Below are 21,121 nucleotides of genomic sequence, written 5' to 3'. Positions count from 1 at the left end.
CATTGTAAGCAAAGCAGACAAGAAAGAAAAATGTTTTCTAACTAAAGTAAAGACTTGTTAAAGGATTCAACTAATTCATAGTATGACTATTATTACGATGAAACCTTTACATTAGTCATGTTGCAAAGATCTATTAAAGATACTTGAGTGATTTCTACCTTATGAGATTTGGTAGATGGATTTCAAAACACTTTCTTGAAATTGTTCATGAAATAAGATTTTTATATGATACAATCAAAAGTTTGAAGATCCAATAATCCTAGGGATGCATAGCATCTTGGAGTTAGTGTTCTTATTTTGTGAGTTAATCAAATCGTTTGATGTTCTCGTAAAATGAAGAAAAGGTCTTGTGTATACAAGATGTTTAGTGGGAGATGGCTAATGCATTTTGTATGAAAACCTTGAAGAGAATGATGAATGATGAGTACATTTGGGATTCAAGATCTATATAGATAGGTCTCGAAGGATGTTTGATTTTGGTTAAGAAGTTTATATTGATAAGATTCTTAAAAAGTTCAACATTATATTGAATAGAGTCTCAATCCCATGTGACATGACACATTGCTTAATTATGATTCAATACTTTGTGAAAGGTTGATGAAATTAAGGTTTTTGAGTGATGATCCTTATGCAATTCTCAAAGGATGCATCATGCATGCCATGGACTATACTCGTGTATTTGATTCACGTGTTTTAAGAACAAGTGATGATATATTTCAATCGAATTCCAATGTGATGTTGGAATACAAATTAGAAATTCCTAAGTTCCTTGGGAAAGGGCGAAGGAAAATTCTTAGTGTATGGAGATAAAAATGATTATAAAATTTAGAAATTGCAAAATTCATGTTTATAAGAATGTCTCATGAACTCTACTTACTAAACTTCTTCCATTTCCTAAGCATGAGAAACATGCTAATGAAACTGGATTGAGGCAAATGATATAATTAGAAGTTGTATTTGTTTTTGGAGAAAAACAAGTTACATGTGTAATATATTTATTTACAGAATTATGTTTATCAATTGAAACAAAGTTTCAATCTTATTTAATCGTGGTTTCAAGATTAAATAAAATGTCCAAAATGATTATGAATTGATGGGCTCATCAGGTTGATGACCTGGTGAATGAAACCCCATAGGTGAACTAGATTCATACATTATTTAAGTTCCTAGTTCGGAATCATTAAAGTGGACATGAATGATTTCTAATAATGGACTACCATGTTAAGATTGATTGGATAGCGCAATTTCATGGGCTGTAGGAGCGTAGTGATGCTCGGTCAATCACATGGATATGCATGAATGATGCATGATCGAACTATAGACCTACTTTGAAGTTCAAGTATAGAGCTTCCGGATATATTAGTGGATTCCTTTGACATGAGTGGAACATTGATCTCATTCAATGGATGTTATGGTTGTGGTGCACTCAAACGTCTACCCGTAATTGGAGATTATAAAGGGTGTTTCCCGGTTATTTTAGAAGTTGAGTGGGAGCCTTGGTTGCCACAAGATTGGATAGAGTTTACCTATTTAATTAGAATTGTGTCTTTTTGGCCCCTTAAAGAGAGAGAATTCTAAAAATGCATGGCCGTGCTCAAATGGATTACATAGTAACCATTTGTTTTGTAATTCTAAGCTAACTCAGTTTTTCAAGAAAAGATTTGTAGATTAATATGATCACGACCTGAGATGCAATCATATTATCAAATCGACACAAATTGACTTAAGGAATTTTAATATTGCGCACTTGTCTCAGACAAGTGGGAGATTGAAGGAGTTGTGTCTTCGATAAGTGCAATTACTAGATATATTAAGGATCACTATTATGGAGATAATAAGTTCGTTCTTTTTGGGCGTCATCATCTGTTGCTAGACTATGAGAGATGATCTTTGGACTAGTCAAATAGTCCAAAGCCCTCTAAAATGGATTCTATGAGGTCACACACAAGGGTATTGGGTTAAGCAAGTAAGAGGCCTATTAATGGGCCTCATGAGCAATTAACTAATCATGAATTGGATTGGGCTAGCATAGTTAGATTGGAATTAGGTTTTGGGCTTTTGACATGGGCTCTTATTTAGAGATGAGATCTATAAATAAGATCTATGCCTAAGGTTGGAAGAAAGAAGTCATATTCAACTTACAGTAGATTTTGACATCAAGGCAACCAATCCCAAAAACCCTAATTCCTCTCTCTAACTCACGGCTATCTCTCTCCCATCACGTCCGTACGACCGCCGCCCATAGGTGGTGGCTCGTGGTGGTTCTTGGTTAGTTTGTCTCTCCTCTCTATTGAAGGTTAATTGAAGGGTCCAATTGCAACCAACTAGCATTAGTGGAGGTCTTAATCTATGCCCGTGGACCAAGTAGAGGAATCACGCTTGAGGTTCTTTATCTCCCCTTGTTCTTGCTCGATCGCACGTGGAATCACGCTTCAAAGGTACAATTATGTGTTCTTTATGTGTTATGCATTAGATCTTGGGATTAGGTACTGTATGAATATGATTCATATTATTTCTGCTGCGTAGTAGCTATAAACCCCTACATTTTTCGCCCCCCAAATCGAGTCAGACCCAACCCGTAAATTTAATTTTTTGATCGGGCGGGTTTGGGAATACATTTTTATGCATTTTAGTTGATTTTTTTGACTCGACTCGAAAAGCCCACATATATAGCCGACCATTTTGGGCGGGTTTGGGCACAAAAATTTTGCCCCAAAACTTGACGTGACTCGAGAAGTGAGCTGATTTTTTAACTTTGGCTCGACCCGCCCAATGATCACCTCTATCATTTTCAAACACAAACATGTTCTTTTTTGTCAAATATAATGTTCTTTTTCAAACACGTTCAACCACCCGAGTAACCATGAATTCTTTGTCATGTCATGTTCTTGTCAAACACAAACATGTTATTTTGTCAAACACAAGTATGTTCTTTTTCAAACACTTGGATGTTCTTTTTTTTTTACCCATGTTCTTTAAAATATGTTTAATGTTCTTTCCGGGTGCAGTATACTATTTTCATATCTACAGAGGCACAATGGGTATTAAATAAAAAAACAGTTGCTTTAAATTGAGCTCAACTAAAGTACATTGTTTGGCCAAAATCTGCTCGCTAGATTCGACCAGGTTCTAGAGGACAACCGCTAGATTAGAAAGTATGCAAATGATAGTGTAGGTTCAAAGAATGGGGGTAGATAACCTACGAAAGATGAACAAAGGGGAAAGAGGAAAAGAGACACGAGATGATGACGCAGAAAACCCCAGGAATAAGGGTAAAAACTACGGGTGGCGTTGAGTCCACCAATCTACTAGTTTGAGAATGAATTACAGGTGCAATACAGGTTGTTTTGTGACTAAGAAAGAACCTGTAATTTAGTACTAATTGCTAATGACTATGAAATATGATGCCTGGGGCTCGTATCTTGTGTTTTTACAATGGTCTTCCATCCTATTTATAATAGGGGAGTCTTTTGAAGTCTTGTAACAACTTTATTGATGATTCCTTGAATGTAGGAGGTAGCTGTCAGGTTCAGCTACGAGATTTATGCCATGTTCTCTTTGTGTTTATCCTTTACCTTTTGACTTGTTCTTTGTTGCTGGTTAGTTGGAGGATAGTAGGAGTGTCCCCATGAAAATAGGAGAATTATTTTGACCCCTTGATTTGGTCTTCAACGAATGTGGACTGATTTGCGGTGTAGATACATTTAACATCTCCGATTAACTTATTCCTGGTGGGAAATATCTCCTCCTTGATTGTAGGAAGGCTTATAACAACTTTGACTTCATTCAAACTTGGATTCTCTTAGAATATTCCTTGGAAATATCTTTGTTTGATTTTATTTAAGAACTGGAACCAGGTAGCTGATCACGTAGCAATCTGTAACCTGCGACCTAGCAACCTGTGACCTGCGATCTAGCAACCTGCAGTAATCTGAACCTGTAGTAAAATTTTAGGCACAACATACATTATATTAATTATTGTTCGGCACAAAATTACATATGGTCAGCGCTGCCTGGTGGTTTGTAATGTGTGAAGTGACCCTGGAATGTTTCAGGGGGTTACAGTTCGTATCCCTCTTAGAGCAATTTTTTTGTTTTAATTCCCTATTCTATTTTTTTTTATTTAGCTTTAATAAAGCCTATTGAAGGTTTTTGTAGCTCTTTAGTTTCAATCATTTACACACTATAACTTTTCTTAAAAAATAAAAAGTTTACACACTTTAACTAGCTTTAATTTTGAAATTAAATACTCCCACTATTGACAAAACATTATTATTTGGATACTCCATCTAGCTATTCATTGAAATTCTTCCAATTAATTTACGGAGTAACATGTTTTCTATTGCTCAACTATGCCAAATCTTTAGTTTTATTTTAGTAAACAAAATTTATTTAACATTTAAATGTACTATATAAAAAAATCCTATATGATAATTTTTTTTCTTATATAGTTATATACAACACAAAATTTGATTGTAGTATTTTGATATATACAATATAAATTACTCAGTATTTGAAAGAAATAAAATTCAATAAAAATAAATTTTTAAAATTTAATGGTTAATAATTACTCCTACTCGGTATGATTGATGTTTGTGTTAGAGATAATATCGGAAAATATATGTGTGATATATTTTCCGTATTAATCTTATTAGGAGAATTATATATTTAGGTTTATTATATGTTAAGATATTATTTAAGTATATCTTTTAGGAAGATTGTTTCCTATCTTATAAGCTTAGGTTTTGTATAAATACTCAACCTATTGATGAACAATAATCAAGCAATACAAAAGCCATTCTATTCTCTCTTCTCCTTAATTTGTCATGGTATCAAGAGTAGGTTAGATCTTGGGATACTTCACAAAAATTTTCCCCTTGCCGGTGGTTTAGAAAATTAAACTCACCGGCGGGATTCATAAATTTTACCCAAAAATTCCGCTGTGCAATTTTTTTTCTTTTTTGTGAGTTGATTCGAGCATGATTTTGCTCCTTTGGATATGAGTTTGGTTTTACTCTGAAAAACCAATAAGAAATTTGAGTGTGGTTTAATTTGAGTGTGGTTTAATTTGAGTGTGGTTTACTCTAAAAGACCAATAAGAAATTTGAGTGTTCTTTACTCTGAAAGACCAATACGAAATTTGAGGGTGGTTTACTCTGAAAGACCAATAAGAAATTTGAGTGTTGTTTACTCTGAAAAACCAATATTTGATTGGAGCTCGGTTTTGCTCTGTAAAAACGAAAATTTGTTATATTTATACAAAACCTAAGCTCATAAGATAGGAAACAATCTTTCTAAAAGATATACTTAAATAATATCTTAACATATAATAAAGCTAAATATATTATTCTCCTAATAAGATTATTACGGAAAATAGATCACACATATATTTTCTGATATTATCTCTAACAGTATGATTTATGTGCCTCAATTGTACCATTAACTTTAATGTTGGCATATATGTTAAAATACCCAATGAAATATAAAATGTAAAACGCATCATACCATTAAATTTAAGGAATATACTTATGACGGCAAAATGAATTATATAAAAAAATTAACTTAGGTTGTTCGACAGTTTTTTTTTTTTTGGATCCGATGCTACCCCTAGCTTAAAATCCTGGATCTGCCACTATCTATTACGTATGTAGTAGTTGCCTTTCGTTAATTTTGCTGTTTTATGATGCATCGTTTGAAAGCTTTCTTTTCCGCTTTATGTTTGTTTAGTACGATACACATACTGATTTAAGCAGGTAAAATTAGCACTGTCAAAACGGTTTGACAGTTCGGTTTGAAATCGGTTCGGTATTTAATCGGGTCGGTTTGGAATCGGTTTAATTGTCTCACGGGTCGTTTTTGGTTCAGTTTAAATAGTTATCGGTTCGATTCGGTTTATTCTTAAGCGGTTTTAATTCGGTTCGGGTTGTAAACAGTCCGGGTAGTAAACGGTTCGGTGCAGACGGGTTGCGGTTTGTTAACGGTGCGGTGTAAACGGTTTTTATCCCGGTTCAAACAGTTTCGGGTTGGAAACAGTTTCGGGTTAGAAACAGTTTGGTTCTTTATTGGTCCAGTTTATAACTGGTTCGGTTCTTTTTCGGTTCAGCTTTTAACTGGTTTGGTTCTTTTTCGGTTCAGTTTATAACTGGTTCGGTTCTTCGATGGTTTAACCACTTTAACGTTATTCATATCGGTTCCATTTCAAGTTTACTAAATTACGGTTCGGATCGGTTTTCGGTTTCAAAAAATAAATTGTTTATCAAGTTGTTTGGATTCGGGTAGTTAAATGGTTTTGGTTTGAAATTTGATAGTACTTGCTAACCTTTTTTGTTCACAAGTTTTATATAAAGTCGCGAATCATTTCATATTTAGGCATCATATTATAAACAAATTCTTATTGATTTAATAAATACATATTATGTTCTGTTTCAAGTTTAGTCATACTGATCTTACTAGTTATATTCCCGTCAAAAAAAAAAGTTTGTAAACGGTTTGATTTAATTATATTCCCGTCAAAAAAAAAATCCATTTAATTATATAAAAAATTTTGTAAACGGTTCGATTTAGAAGCGATTTGGTTCATAAACGGTTCGGTTTATAACTAGTTCGGTTTACAATCAGTTCGGTTTTTAAATGGTTCGGTGCAAACGGGTAGCAGTTTGCTAACAGTTCGGTGTAAGCGGTTTTTTTGCCAGTTTAAACGATTTCGGGTTGGAACCGGTTTCGGGTTAGATACGGTTCGGTTCTTTTTCGGTTCGGTTTTCTTTCAGTTCGGTCTATATTTGGTTCGGTTTGTTAACGGGTTCGGTTCTTATACGGTTTAACATTATTCGGGTCGATTCGGTTTCGGGTTTACTAAAATACGGTTCGGGTCGGTTTTCGGTTTCAAAAAATCGATTTTTAATCGGTTCAGTTCTCATTTGGGTCGGTCGGTTTCGGGCAGTTAAACGATTTCGGTTTGAAATTTGACAGCACTAGGTAAAATGAATCAAAATGTGGGATGATGTAATAGTGTCTACTTGTTTATTTTGATTTGTAAGCAGACTATGTACTAGTACATAACTAAGTACTCCCTTTACTCTAAATTTCGGCCCAGGCCCAATGCCAATATTTAGGTCAAACTTATAAATGTTTGAGCATTAATTATCATTGACCTATAAGAGGTATCATAGTAATGTGTGATCTTGTTAGATTCGTTTTGTTGTATATATATTAAGTTTTATGATTAGGAAAAATTGTCCGGAATAATCCCACCTTTGGGGCGTCCGCTAAAAATAGTCCCACCTTTACGATATTTTTAAATAATCCGATCTTTATACCTAATCCACTCAAAATGGTCCCAACCAGTTAGATTTTTATACCTAATCCGCTCAAAATGGTCCCAACCAGTTAGATAACTTGTTATAACAAGTTACCAGAAACGTGGCGGCCTATGATTGGTCAAAAAAATAAAATAAAAATAAAATATTTTAAAATATTTTAAAACTTTAGATTTTTTTATAGAAAGAAATTAATAATTAAAAAATCAACCACCATGCCACCATCCTCCCGCCTGAAACCGATCCCCTGCCCCGTGTCTCCGACCACCTAACCCCCAACCACGGCGACGGCGACAACGCTGATAGCGGAACACCTCCCTCCCCTGAACCACCTGAACTATCCACCCCCTCCCTCACGAAAACATAGGCGGTGTTTCAGATACGCGAAGCTCCAGCGAGCCAAAAAACCATCCCTCACCCTCGAAAATCCCTTTTCAATCTCGATTCCAGCTCCTTCCCCTTCCCTAATCCCTTTTTCGGCTACCTCCCCTTCCCTAAGCACCGTTAATTATTAGTGACATGTTAGAATTTGTTATTAATCTGTTTAGCATCATGCATAGGATCTTACGTACTAATAATAATTTTGATGATGTTTTTATGATGATGATTGTTGCATTAATTATATGTTGCTTGATTATTCATGATTTATTGCTATTGCTTTATCACGCCCCTTTTTGTAGGTTGAAAGGGAATTTGTATTTGAAATCACGCCAAATAAGATAATTAATAATTGAATTTAAGTTTAATAATATTTAAACTGAAGAGATCACCAATAATATATTTGATTGTTGATGAATCATATTTATATAAGTTTTCTAGGCACGTTTATGCTAGTTTTAGAGCCTTTTCTAAGTCTTCTTGGTCGTTTTTTGAGTCATGTCTGCATAAGCTACCATATGTCGCTCTATTATGCTCCGTTTGTATTTTTTTAATGTTTCAGGTGATTTAATTTCATAGTCATTTGAACACTTTCGAAGTGTTTGGAGATGATTAAGATGATATTTAATTTGAATGGAAATCGATGGATCAAGTTCATTAATCGAGGGATTTATGCTCGTGGATGTTGGCTCTAAGGATTATTTAATGCATGGGAAATGAAAATAGCATCCACGAGAGTCGCTATGGACATTTCGGAAACAAATTTGAGTTAGCTAGAAATGGAAAAAAACGAAGGCTTGCATGCATGCAAGGTATCAAAAATGACCTTTGCTCACTCTTTTGATCATAACTTGAGTTCGACGGATTAAATTAAAGCGATTCAAGTTGCGTTGGAAACTAGACTTGAAGACCTTTTTTATGATAGGTCACATGCCTCAAGAAGCTTCCTAGAAAAGAAGTTATAGGCGTTTGAATTCAAGCAATGCAATCAGCCACCCCCACGATCTTGCTGCGGGCCTGTCTGCGGCCACTTGAAGGTTGTTGCTGTTACTGCCAGGCCACGGCCACCAGCCCTGCGCCCGCGGGTTTAGTCGAGTGGTGATGAGCCACGAGCAGCCTTAATTTCTTAATTCCACGTCATCACTTATCGTCCTATAATATTTTAGCTTATATATTTATTTACTTATTTCTATTTTATTTAGCTTAGGATTAGGCTTTAATATAAATACTTGAAAGGATTTTATTTTGGCCTCTTATGCTTTATTTTCTAGATAGAACGCTTTTTTATTTTTTTTTTCTCTCCATTGTTGAACCCTACTTTATTATTCTCCATTAATTCAATCATCGAGGTATTTCATTTAATCTTTCGTTCTTTATTTTATTACTTCTGAATTCTAGTTTATTTATCTCTTTTGTTTTTGCTTATCTCAATTATGAGTGAGTAGTCGTTTTCTTGGGCTAAGAGAGGGAAGCTAGGTTTGTACCTTGATTTTTATGCTTAATTATTTATAAGTTGATGAATTAGGGTTTGAATGATTCCAATTGATTTATGCTTTATTGTTTGATTCATGTAATTGGCCAATATCATGAGTTGATTATTTAGCTAATAAATATTACAATTGAAAGATCATATTTTTAGAGGCTAAATTACAATTGGCAAATTTGATTATGTTATGTTAATTCGTAAGCGTTAATTCCGACCATAGGATTGACAAGTGTTTTAATTATTCAACCTAGTTTGTTTATTAATGGATTGTTTGCATTTCTTGGATTGACATAAGCATGGTGGACCAAACGTATACCCTAGACCTTTATATATTTGAGAACAACCTTACACTAGGCGAAAATATCAATTGGCCACCGGTTCAAAACCCCCCTATGCCACCGGTTTTGAACCGGTGGTCATTTGGGGGGTGGCAATAAATTGAAGCTTTTGCCACCGGTTCAAAACCGGTGGCAATAGTCGTTCCCGCAATTTTTTTTTTTGTACTAACAACTATTGCCACCTGTTAACCGGTGGCAATAATACCCTAAAAAAACAAAAAAAAAAATTTGTTTTTTTTTTTTTGCATTTTTTTCACTTAAAATGTTGCAGAAACATATATATATGCATAATATACATGAAACACACATATATTCATCAATAACCAGTATATAATAACTACAAATAAATTTCTCATAAAACAATTCCAAATAATTAAGATAATCAGATTTACAAACTAAAATTCCAATATTAAATTAAAATATAATTACAACATTAAAATCTAAAAAACCCCATACAACATCTAATTCACTATTCTTGCATCTTGGTTCTTCGATTTCAGATCTTGATCAATATAACTGCATCAATTAAAACAAAAAAATAAATCGATTAAAATAAGCTGTGAAAAAAAAATAACCAAAACACTGCATATAACCATTAATTGATTAAAATCAATTTAAAACCCACATAAACAAAAACAAATACCCAGAAATTAAACAAAAACCCAGGAAAAAAAATTAAACAAAAATAAAATTAAATCCCTAAAATCAGTTTACTATCTCACACCAATCACCACCCCACCACCTTAACCCACCAACAGCACCACCTTAACCCACCATCCGCACCACCTTAACCCACCATCCGCACCACCTTAACCTTCACCCGAACACCCACCTTCACCCACCAGACCCACCCACCAACTTAACCCACTACACCAAACCCACGTGTAATAAACAAAAACTCAGAAAAAATAACCCAGAAATAAAAAAAGAAAATACAAACCCAGAAAAAAAAAAAAACAAAATTCCCAGAAATTAGTAAAACCCAAGCTCAAAATCGAAAAAAAAAACCAGAATAAAATCGAATAGAACCTAGAAGGAGATCGGATTAAAATCAATTAAAATCGATGAAAACACTCAAAAAATCCAAAATCGACTAATTAACAATTAATTAAACCCAACAAAATCCAAAAATCGATTAAAATCGATTAATTAAACACAAAATTGAACCTAACCTCGTGCATGTCTTCATTGTTGTTGTTGCGGTGGTGGTTAAAATGACGGAGAAGGAGACGAGAAGGGGATAGTAGTAGTAGCAGCAAAAAGGAAACTGACCCCCGAGCACTTCTAGGAACTCTCCGGACTCAGGAACGAACAAAGACAAGAAGGAGCGAAAAAACCAAAAAAAATTTCTGCCGCAGGTGTTGAACGATCTACTCTACACAGGTGTGGGCTTACAGGGCTAGGGCGGAGATCGAAGATAAGGAAAAAAAGACGAAGAGGAGAGGAGATCGAGAAGGAAATCGAACAGGAAAGAGAAGGAGAGGAGAGGAGAGGAGATGAGAGAGAGAATGAGGGAGATCGACCAGGAAAGAGAAGAAGAGCAGAGGAGAGGAGAGAGAGAATGAGGAAGGCTGATGAGTGAGTAGGGTTTGGGTTTGGGTTTTTATATGGGGCGCTTTTTTATTTTTAATTTAATTGGATAGGTGGCCTTATAATTATTGCCACGGGTTTGGTTTGAACCGGTGGCAAAACCGGTTTGGCTAATCCCGCCCATTAATTAAGCCACCGGTTTTCAAAAACCGGTGGCCAATTAGCGGTGCATTTTTCAATTTTTCTACTAGTGTTATTTGCAATATTGTCCTAGTTTAGTTAATTAATAACCAAATCGCTCTTCGTTTATTGAAATAGTTTTACTAATTGGGCAAAAATTAATAGAACATGTCTCCCTGTGAGATTCGACCCGTATTTGCTAAGTCTTTGCTAACAACAAATACCGTGCACTTGCGATATAACTTTGTATTCATCAATTGTGTATTTTTAATCAATTAAGAGATTTAGGATTAATTTGATGTATGTACGTTGATCGAAAAGCGCGTATGAATATCATAATAATTAAGTAGAGGCCTATTTAGGGCGGGTTCAATCTCTTTTAAAATTGGATTCGTACTATCATCCCCGAACATCCATTCATGGTTTCGGACCACTATGGAGTTAGCAATCTCCGTGATTGTGAATGGGGTGTAACCTTCACACCCGTGAACAGTTTACAAGTTCCTAAAACTTGTTGGTGACTCTTTTATCTCTAGCTTCTTTTCTATGGAGCGCCACCATGCTTAAAAACATGAACCACAGTAAAGCTCAAAGATGAGTTTGAAAATTCCCTTCACGTTATTATAGTGGTATTTCCAACATGAATTACGACAGGGGGTTCTTCCTTTATTGCTATGAACTAATTGATATATTGAGCTATTAAGGAAAAATCATATGCTCTTGCCCTTACTCGTTTCTGCTGGAGACAGATTGGATCTTCGACTTTGCGATGAACATCTTCAAATATGATTAAGAGATGCGGGAAACTAATTTTTCCTTCAACTATTTCACTATTTTCACTTTGCACCAGGACTTGATCAACTCTTCCTATGTATCTCGTTGTATCATAAATTCTTCTAAAAGCATACCTTTGGAACTTTGTGAGTTTCCAAAAGAACGTAGAATTATCATTAGGAAATGGTACAAATTCTATGAGCCATTCCATAATCTCAAGCTTTGTAGTGCTCTGCCACGTATGGTTTTACCCATTTAAGAGTATGTGGATTAATTGACACGATTCACACTCTAAAGTTTGTTATGAATTGAACCATTCTACTTCCCCATAGATCAAAAACATTATACAAATTGTACGATCTTCATGCTAATAAAGTGTACCATAATCTAAAGTCATTATTTCCTTATTTTTATTTAGTATTATATCCTTAATATTAGGAATGAGTCGCAGAATTATAATTATTCTTGGTAGAAATATGCATAAGAAATTTCGGAACCTGCAAGTATGAGCTCTTGTAAGCCTGCAGCGACGCATGTAGATACTAAGTCTAAACTTAGAGTATACTCTAGTCCTCCTTTTCGAGATCCCACTCAGTACCGTATTTTGCAGGTGCACTTCAATACCTCATTTTTACTCGTCCAAATATTGCTTATGTTGTACAACAACTGTGTCATTTTATGCATGATCCTAGGGAATTACATTATGATGCACTCAAAATCATTTTGCGTTAAATTCAAGGTACTGTTGATCATGGGTCACATTTATATTCATCTGCTCCTAGGGTGTGTTCTATTCACCTGATTTTGACTTATCCGAACTTAATTGAACTTAACTTAACTTATCTGAACTTATCTGAACATAACTTAACTTATCGAATTTATCTGAACTTATTAAAACTTATTTTAGTTGTATTTTGAACTTAGGTAGCCCTTATGTGAACTTTTTTTTCCTGAACTTAATTTATTTGAACTGATTTTTCCTAAACTTAACTTATCTGAACTTATATTAACTTATCTAAACTTGTCAGAACTTATTAGACCTGAAATAAGTGAAAATAAGGTGAACAGAACAGACCCCTAGTCGCTTGATTACTTATATAGACGCAGATTAGGGAGGTTGTCCCGATACTCGTCGTTCTACCTTGGTTATTGTTCCTTTCTTGGGGACAACCTCATGTAATGGTCGTTTAAATGTTAGCCTACTTTTTCAAGATCGAGTGCGGGAGCTGAATATCGACGTGTCCGCGAATATTGTCTCTAAGGCTTGTTAGTTTCGTAATCTTTTACTTGAATTACATTGTTCTTTTCGTCACGCTGCCATTGTTTATAGTGACAATGTCAGTGCAATCTATCTTTCTAGCTTAGCAACCCTATTTTTATAAACTTTGATTACACAAGGATTTGGATTCGGGTTTACAGCCTTCCTGTGGGCTATTGGACCTCAAATGGGCTGTGAAAACTTTGAAATTAGGTAATAATCTCTTGGAAATCTTGGAGTATGACAGTGAACGTTTGCCAGAGGAACCAGAATTTAGGGCTCAAGTCATGGTGGACATGTCGAAACCCTTAATCCCAGGTTGTTTTATTCAGAGGGAAAATGGTTCTCCAATTTGGATCTGTTTCAAGTTCTGTAAAGCTTGTTGGGCACTAAATTGAATGTTGTGATTGCACTGAATATACAGCTGCTAGATTATTTGATGCTCGTAAGGAAGCCTTTGAAGAAGAGGGTTTGTCAGTGCTCTATGATCTGACTGATCATCAAATTTATTCTAATCTTGTTGAGGGTTCCCCGGATGTTTTGTTTGATAAATTTGATTAGTTTCACAGAATGTATATTAACAAAGGTAGTTTGTAAAGGTAGCTTAGCGTGATGTTCTAAGTTCTTTTTTTTTAATTACAAATAATTTTCTAAGTTAGCTAATGGAGATAGCCTATCTATGAGGATATTATATGTTAAGGGTACTAAACCACGCCTATATTTACTAAAGGGATTGATAGATATTATAGTTATGATAATATTTGTCGCATATTACGATAATATTTGTATATATTATGTATTCTTATCGTATTAGGATTGCGAGTCTTGTAAAACTCTATATATATTTTGATTAATGGTACACACTTCAAATTGAGAAGTTTTACAAGACTAGTAATCCTATTACGATAAGGATACATAATATATACAAATATTATCCTAATTTTCGACAAATATTATCACAACTATAATATCTATAAGGGATGATATACACCTAAATATTGATAGTGTCAAGTACGAAGTATATAGGATAGAAAAGATAAATAAGTGATCATATTATTCACCACATAATTAATGTCAGCTTCTTCATTTAATTTTAAAACTAGTTTGTGGCACGGGCATTGCTCCGGAATACTTTAATTACACCTTGTGATTATATGTATCTAATATTTTTGGTGTTTTTTTTCCCTTTTTTTATCAGTCGTTGTAATTTGCAATTATATACATTTAATTTCATATTTATAACATAGTTGTTAATTGGCTTTGATGGTAAAATGATCACCTTTCCTATGTGAGATTGGATGCTCAAAACTCCTTATCCTTATGTTTTTATTTGGAGTATCAGTGACATGGCATAATGATTAAGGTTAATTGAGTGGTGATGTGGCCTAAAAAGAGGTTGAGTAGATGACGTGACATAAGTGAAAGGGTTTACATGGCACATAGAATTTGTTAGAAATGCCTTTCAATATTTTGTGGCTTTATTGTAAATATATATTTTTTTTTTCATGTAAGAACTGGATATGATTTGGTGACAATCAAAGAATCAATTATTTCTAATAATTTGCTAAGTCAACCTAACACGATGACTTGAATCCAAAACATTGGATTAAATTTGAGCATTTCTCAACCCGGGATACAAAATCACCCGACCTAAAGTGACTCGCGACCAGAAATAACCTAACCATAACCTGAATCCATGGAATTAAAAAGCGGCTGTTCCGTTCTATAACGGCCGCTTTGTAACGGGTTTGGGACTTACCGTTCCGCGAAAAGCCGTTATATAACGGCGCATTGAAAATCACACCCAACTCGCCGCGACGGCCATTACGTAACGGTATAACGGCGTTATATAACCGTTTTATAATTGTAGCGGTCGTTAAATATAGAAACTCGATCCATATTCAGCCTAATTTCCTGATCTAAGGACTTATAAATGGTAAATTAAATTTATAAATGCCATATCTCATATATTGGGCTGTATATAAAGTAGTTTTGGGAATAATATTGAATAAATAAATAGAAATGAATTTAAAAGCTCAAAAAAGACTTATGTGAAGTTTTTGAAAAAAATCACGCCGCAAAATCCGCAATCCGTTCTATTTGACCGTTACAAGCCACTTCCGTGACAACGCGTCCGTTTCTGCGAACGCGACCGCGACCGCGATTTTTTTCTATGCCTGAATCCAACCGACGAGTTACCGGTTATAACCCCTTTTCAAATATTGGTGCTGACTGCTGAGTTGCTGACATTCATATTCAGATTTCTACATGTCTTGCACGTGCAGTTGTTAAATTTGGGCCATCACCTGACTTTCTTTGGACTTAAATGGTTGTGCTATATGGATCTTAGCCTATTTTGCTAACATTTTTCAGCCCAAATTTTATTTTGAAAGTCAAACTAAATCAAATTTGGTGAACAGTAGTGTTAAAGTCGTGAATTCATAATATTCGCAAAATAATATAGTACGTTAAGTAAAAATAAAACTATAATTAATTAGAGGAATACACAAAACACAATTGTGACATTCCCTTCGTTTAATTAAGATACTACTCGCTTTTCGTTTTCATTCATTTTTTCTATGTTTGCTCAATTTTACTTTATTCCTTTGATGACAACCTTTCATTCATTTTTATTTATCACTTACAATCCCATTTTGGAGCCCAATTCATTTAATGAATCTTTTACTCTCTATCTCTTCACTTTAAGGCAAAAGTACCCTCATGTATAGTGTCATTTTCACTTTTCCTTATTATGCATTGTTACAATAACTAATCAAAACTCAAAAAAAAAAAAAAAAAAAAAAAAGAGAAATTACTAAATAAATTAATCATTTTTTTGTCAACAGGATCCCAATTTTAACATTGCTAAATAAAGAAGGCAAAGTTGGTCTCAACACTCTCAAGTATTGTTTGGGTACAGTCAATACCCCAAACTTTGACTAGTAGTTTAAACACCACCAATTATTAGGGTGCAACATAACGCATGCCATCAAGTTTCCTATAATTACCATATATGTCTCAGTTTAAGTGCCCAAAAATACCCATTAATGATACCCGTTGCTCTGAAATCAATACTTGTTGGTGCTCTAGCTACTAGTTAAAGTTTAGGGGGTTGACTACACTCAAGCTACAGTTCAAGGTATTGATGCTAATTTTGCCAATTAAAAAAGATACACAATTAAGCAACCAACAAATGAATATAATCAGTTAAAAGCACGCCAAAATGGAAGACATGTAAATTGTGATTTCGTTATGAGATTATGAATAAAAATGATATAGGTGCTTGTTTAATGATAACAAAAATCAAATAACACACTTACACACTATACAAAGTGGTAATGTATTACATTGTTTGGTTGACATATACAAGTAGCATTTCCTTTGAAGTTTCATTATTCCGAAAAATCCAAAAAAAAAAAATGCTTACTTAGGTACCTTCTATATGTTAACCAAACCCATTCAAAAAAAAAATGTTAACCTAACAACATTACTCGTACAAACCTTTTGATATTTTTTGATGCAAGAGAGGGGAAGGCCCCGTACAAAGAAGAGTAAAACGAAAGTAGAAAAGCAGAAAAAGAGCAACAAAAACAAAACACACCAAAACAAAGAAAACAAAGCAGAACAAAAAAAAAAACAAACAAAAACACACAAACTAACTGCTAGCCTTAAGCCGCAATTTCCCGAATAGATCTTGCTAAGGCTACACCTCCCCAATCCTCCAATAAAACGGCCCTAAGACCCACCGGGGCCGCCTCAAGAACAACAAGCTTGGTGGTCGATGCTACTCCATAGTTTGCTAACTAGTCCGCAGCCCGGTTACTCGTACAAACAATTGAGTTTACCAGTGTTTGCTGCCGCAGTTGCACGATAAATTATTGTTGGAGCAATCTCCTGCCTGAAGACCCATCCTAGCGCAATTAGAAGCACATATTTCGCATACACTTTCTGTAATAAATTATAAACATTTCCCCGTCAGAGAAAAAAAGGAAAAAAAAAAAAAAAAAAAAAAAAAAAAAAAAAAAAAAAGTGAACATGTCTCTTTACTGTATACAGAAAAATAAACAAAATTAAAAATAAAAACATAACAAAACTGTTGTATTTAACATCATCATCTGTTAACCTTGTGAGTTGCCGCAGCTGCACAGTATATCATTGTCGGAGCAATTCCCTGGGGGAAAACCCATTGAAAGGCAAAATGAAGCACAAGATTCGCATATACTTCCTGTAATAAATTAAATTATGAACATTTCTTACTTTTACAGAAAAATAAACAAAATTTAAAATAAATAATACCCTCGTTCATTTGCAACGATTTAACATAGAATATAAGTGAAAAATATTTTGAAAATAATTTCAAATGGAAAGAGTACTTAAAACATAAATATACTGCGTGCTGTATTTACCTTGAGCAGCAGTGCTAGAAACGATGATTGCTAAGATCGTAGTTAGCAAAAATTTTCCTAATAGAGTGCTAGGAACAAATTTATTCATACTTATTTTTTTTCACTTTTCTTTTGCCGTTTTGCGGAAAATAAACAATATTTGAGTATGCTATATAATTATATGTATGTAGATTGTAGAATGAATTCGTTCGTTTTATATCCGATTCTCAATTATAAAATCAATTAAAATTTATAACAGCATATACTCTGTAATCACATACATGTGTCCTACGATGCAAATTCTCCAAGTTGCAATTGAATAATAATGCTATGAATTAAGACTATTAAGTATTAACAGATGATAATGTTATTCAATAATCCAGCTTAGCTTACAATTAAGAAATGCAATAAACTCAATCCCATAATTAATTAATATTGCCAGCTAGCCAATAACAATAACGGAATAACCAGATCAGTTTTACCAATTATATCGCTTACTTATTGTTCATTAAATTGTTCATTTATCATACCATTTATTTTTTCATTTTGTATTAGATTGATCTCTTATTCTTTTTCTTTTTCTTTTTCTTTTTTTTTTTTTTGTTGAAATAAAGATTAATCTCCTTTTCTTATAGTATTTTATTCGTTTTTGCAGGATTGATTTCTAAAACCCATAAAAACCTTCTTACTAGGCGTTAGGTTCGTACTCCGTAGGTTTTAGGTATGAGGTAAGGGGTTGAAATGAGTAATATTCTAATGTTTGTTTTTAAAAAAAATCTAATTTTTAAACTCATACCACAAACCCACAAGGTATGGGGTTCAGTTCCGCAAGTTCTACCTAACTTCTGAAATACCATGCACAAGGTACTCCAAGTTTATAAAATTCATGTTATTTTGATGTGAAGTTCTTATCATATATATATATATATATATATATATATATATATATATATATATATATATATATATATATATATATATATATGTGAGAACCAAGGGGAATAATAGGAACTAGGAACTAATCTTAGTCTTGATCGCACTCCATTTAATGGCTCACAATGCACCCGCTCTCTCATTAATGACATTTTCTTAATTTCGATGTTTTCAAACTTTTTTCCAGTTTTTTTTTTTAACTTTTAAGGCAATTTCATTTACTTTAAGACTGGTTTCATTTAGGGCCTGTTCATATTTACTTAATTTCTGTTCAGTTCAGCTCCAATCAGTTCAGTTCAGTTCAGTTCAGCTCCTAATTTCCTTCTCTCATAAAATATTCATTTAGCTTAGTTCAATTCAGTTCAGTTCAGCTCCAATCAGTTCAGTTCAGTAAATGTGAATAGATCCTTACTTTAACAAAATTTTCATTTACTTTTGAAAAATGAAACTGGAAACTACATTTTTTTTTTTTTGAAACCAAGCTAGGAATTCATCATTAATTAGATATCAAGAGTCAACTGGAAACTACTTTATAAAGTTAAAATATTACAAAAATTCCATTAATGACACGGAAAGCATGTGAGCCGTCCGATTAACATGATCTAAGGGTCTAGATTAGTTGCTAGTTCTTATTTTAGCCTTGGTTCTCATTATAACTTGGTTGTATATGACTATGAAGGAGTTAAGATCAAATACAATCCCTAAACTAATGTATTTGTAGCATTTTAGTCTTTCAACTATTGAGAGAAGTAAGTAGGGTTGTTCACATTAGGTTAACCGTTAAGATCAAATACAGTCCCTAAACTAACATATTTACAGCATTTTAGTCCTTCAACAATTGAGGGAAGTAAGTAGGGTTGTTCACATTAGGTTAACCGTAACGGTACGTGTAGGGAATATTTCAAGCACTATAACCCCAAGCTTGAACCCCACTGTGATCATACACTAAAGTATGGTGGCGTCCAAAGGGAAAGAAAAGAGAGCAAAAGAGTCGCCAACAAGTTTTAGGAACTTGTAAACCGTTCACGGGGTGAAGGTTACACCCCTTAACGATCCATGAGATCGTCAACTCCATAAGGTCTTGAACCAAATAGGGTTCGGGGATAAGGGTTCGAATCCAATCTACAAAAGAGAGGACCCGTCCTATAAATAGGCCTCTACTTTATTCTACTCGTATTCATGTGCACTTTTTGACTAACATGCAAACATTAGGTTAACCCTAAACCTGTTTATCTATGTTGGTTGAATATTAATGCACAAATAAAGCTATTATTGGCGATCACTTGAATTAAAATCATATTAGTCTAAACCAAATTATTAATTATCTTATTAAGCAGGATTTCAAGTACAAATTCCCTTTAAACATGCATAAAAGGCGTGATCAAGCAATAATAATAAATATATAATAAAAATATCAAGCAACATAATAATAATCATAATAATAATAATCAAAATCATGATAAGGCATAACAAAGCTTAAAAATAATAGCAAGATCCTAGGCATGATACTAACAAGATTAATAACAAATCCTAGCATGTCACTAAACAATAAAGATCAAAGCTTTAAACCTAACATGGTACTAACATGCTATTAGAAAGAATAAAAGACACCCTAAACATGATTCTAGAAAGCAATAAAAACATCCTAACATGATACTATGAATTAATCAAATCTAAGCATGCTTCACTACTAAAATTCGGTCAAATTGCGACCGTTTTTTTACGACCGTCATTAAAACGGTCGCAAAATATAATAATTGCGACCGTTTTTAAGGCGGTCGCAGATTTGCGATTGTTTTTAAGGCGGTCGCAGCTTTGCGACAGTTTTAAGGCTATTTAACAGTCGCAAAAGTATTAAAAAATAATATATATGTTAAAAATTATTCTAAATAAAAATAATTCTATTGCGACCGTCAGAAACGGTCGCAAATTGCGACTGTTATGGAAACGATCGCAATTTGCGACCATTTGCGACCACCGAAAACGGTCGCAAAATGCAACCAATACGACCGTTATAGAGACGGTCGCAATTTGTGCCTATTTGCGACCGCTAAGAGCGGTCGTAATAATAATATGATTTTTTTTAATAAAATGGAGTATAAAAGTGGTGCATAACCCATCCTAACCCTATTCTTTGTTGGAAGCAGCCGTTTTTCACCCCAACCTATCTTTTTCTCTTTCCTCATTTTCTCCATCATCTCTTTCCTTCTCCATTCTCACGCCCTCCTTTCTCTTCATCTCCTCTTTCTTTCTCATCTTTTCATCTCCTTTCTTCATTAAGCCACTACGACCTTCAACTGCGTCACCACCACGACCTCCACCGTTACAATCACGAGCCCACCACCACGATCTCCACCTTCATAATCTTATGGTTGAACATGTTAACGGTTTTTATGCTCAAATTGGACCATGAAAAGCCTAGATCTAGACTTTTTATGGTCCAATCTGGCCTTCTAAATCAATTTTGAGATGAAATTCGAAGTTTATTTGGGGTTTAAGGTATGTTATCGTGTTTATATTTATTTATTTGATTTTTTTCCGAA

The 21,121-nt window shown here is 34.0% G+C and overlaps 1 long non-coding RNA gene across 1 annotated transcript; it reads right to left on the bottom strand.

Moving 5' to 3' along the window:
• Positions 1 to 17,113: 17,113 nt before the first annotated feature.
• On the bottom strand, positions 17,114 to 17,804 carry LOC145603117 (uncharacterized). Its single transcript, XR_014104690.1, has 3 exons — positions 17,667 to 17,804; positions 17,384 to 17,485; positions 17,114 to 17,208 (listed from the first exon to the last, which is right to left on the bottom strand). It is a non-coding gene; the product is annotated as an uncharacterized LOC145603117 (long non-coding RNA).
• Between the last annotated feature and the right edge of the window lie 3,317 nt (positions 17,805 to 21,121).

The sequence above is a fragment of the Chenopodium album genome, chromosome 21 (assembly GCF_948465745.1).
Source record: "Chenopodium album chromosome 21, dcCheAlbu1.1, whole genome shotgun sequence".
NCBI lineage: Eukaryota > Viridiplantae > Streptophyta > Magnoliopsida > Caryophyllales > Amaranthaceae > Chenopodium > Chenopodium album.
Note: the sequence above shows the minus strand (reverse complement) of the source record. Positions and strands in the feature narration are given on the sequence as shown.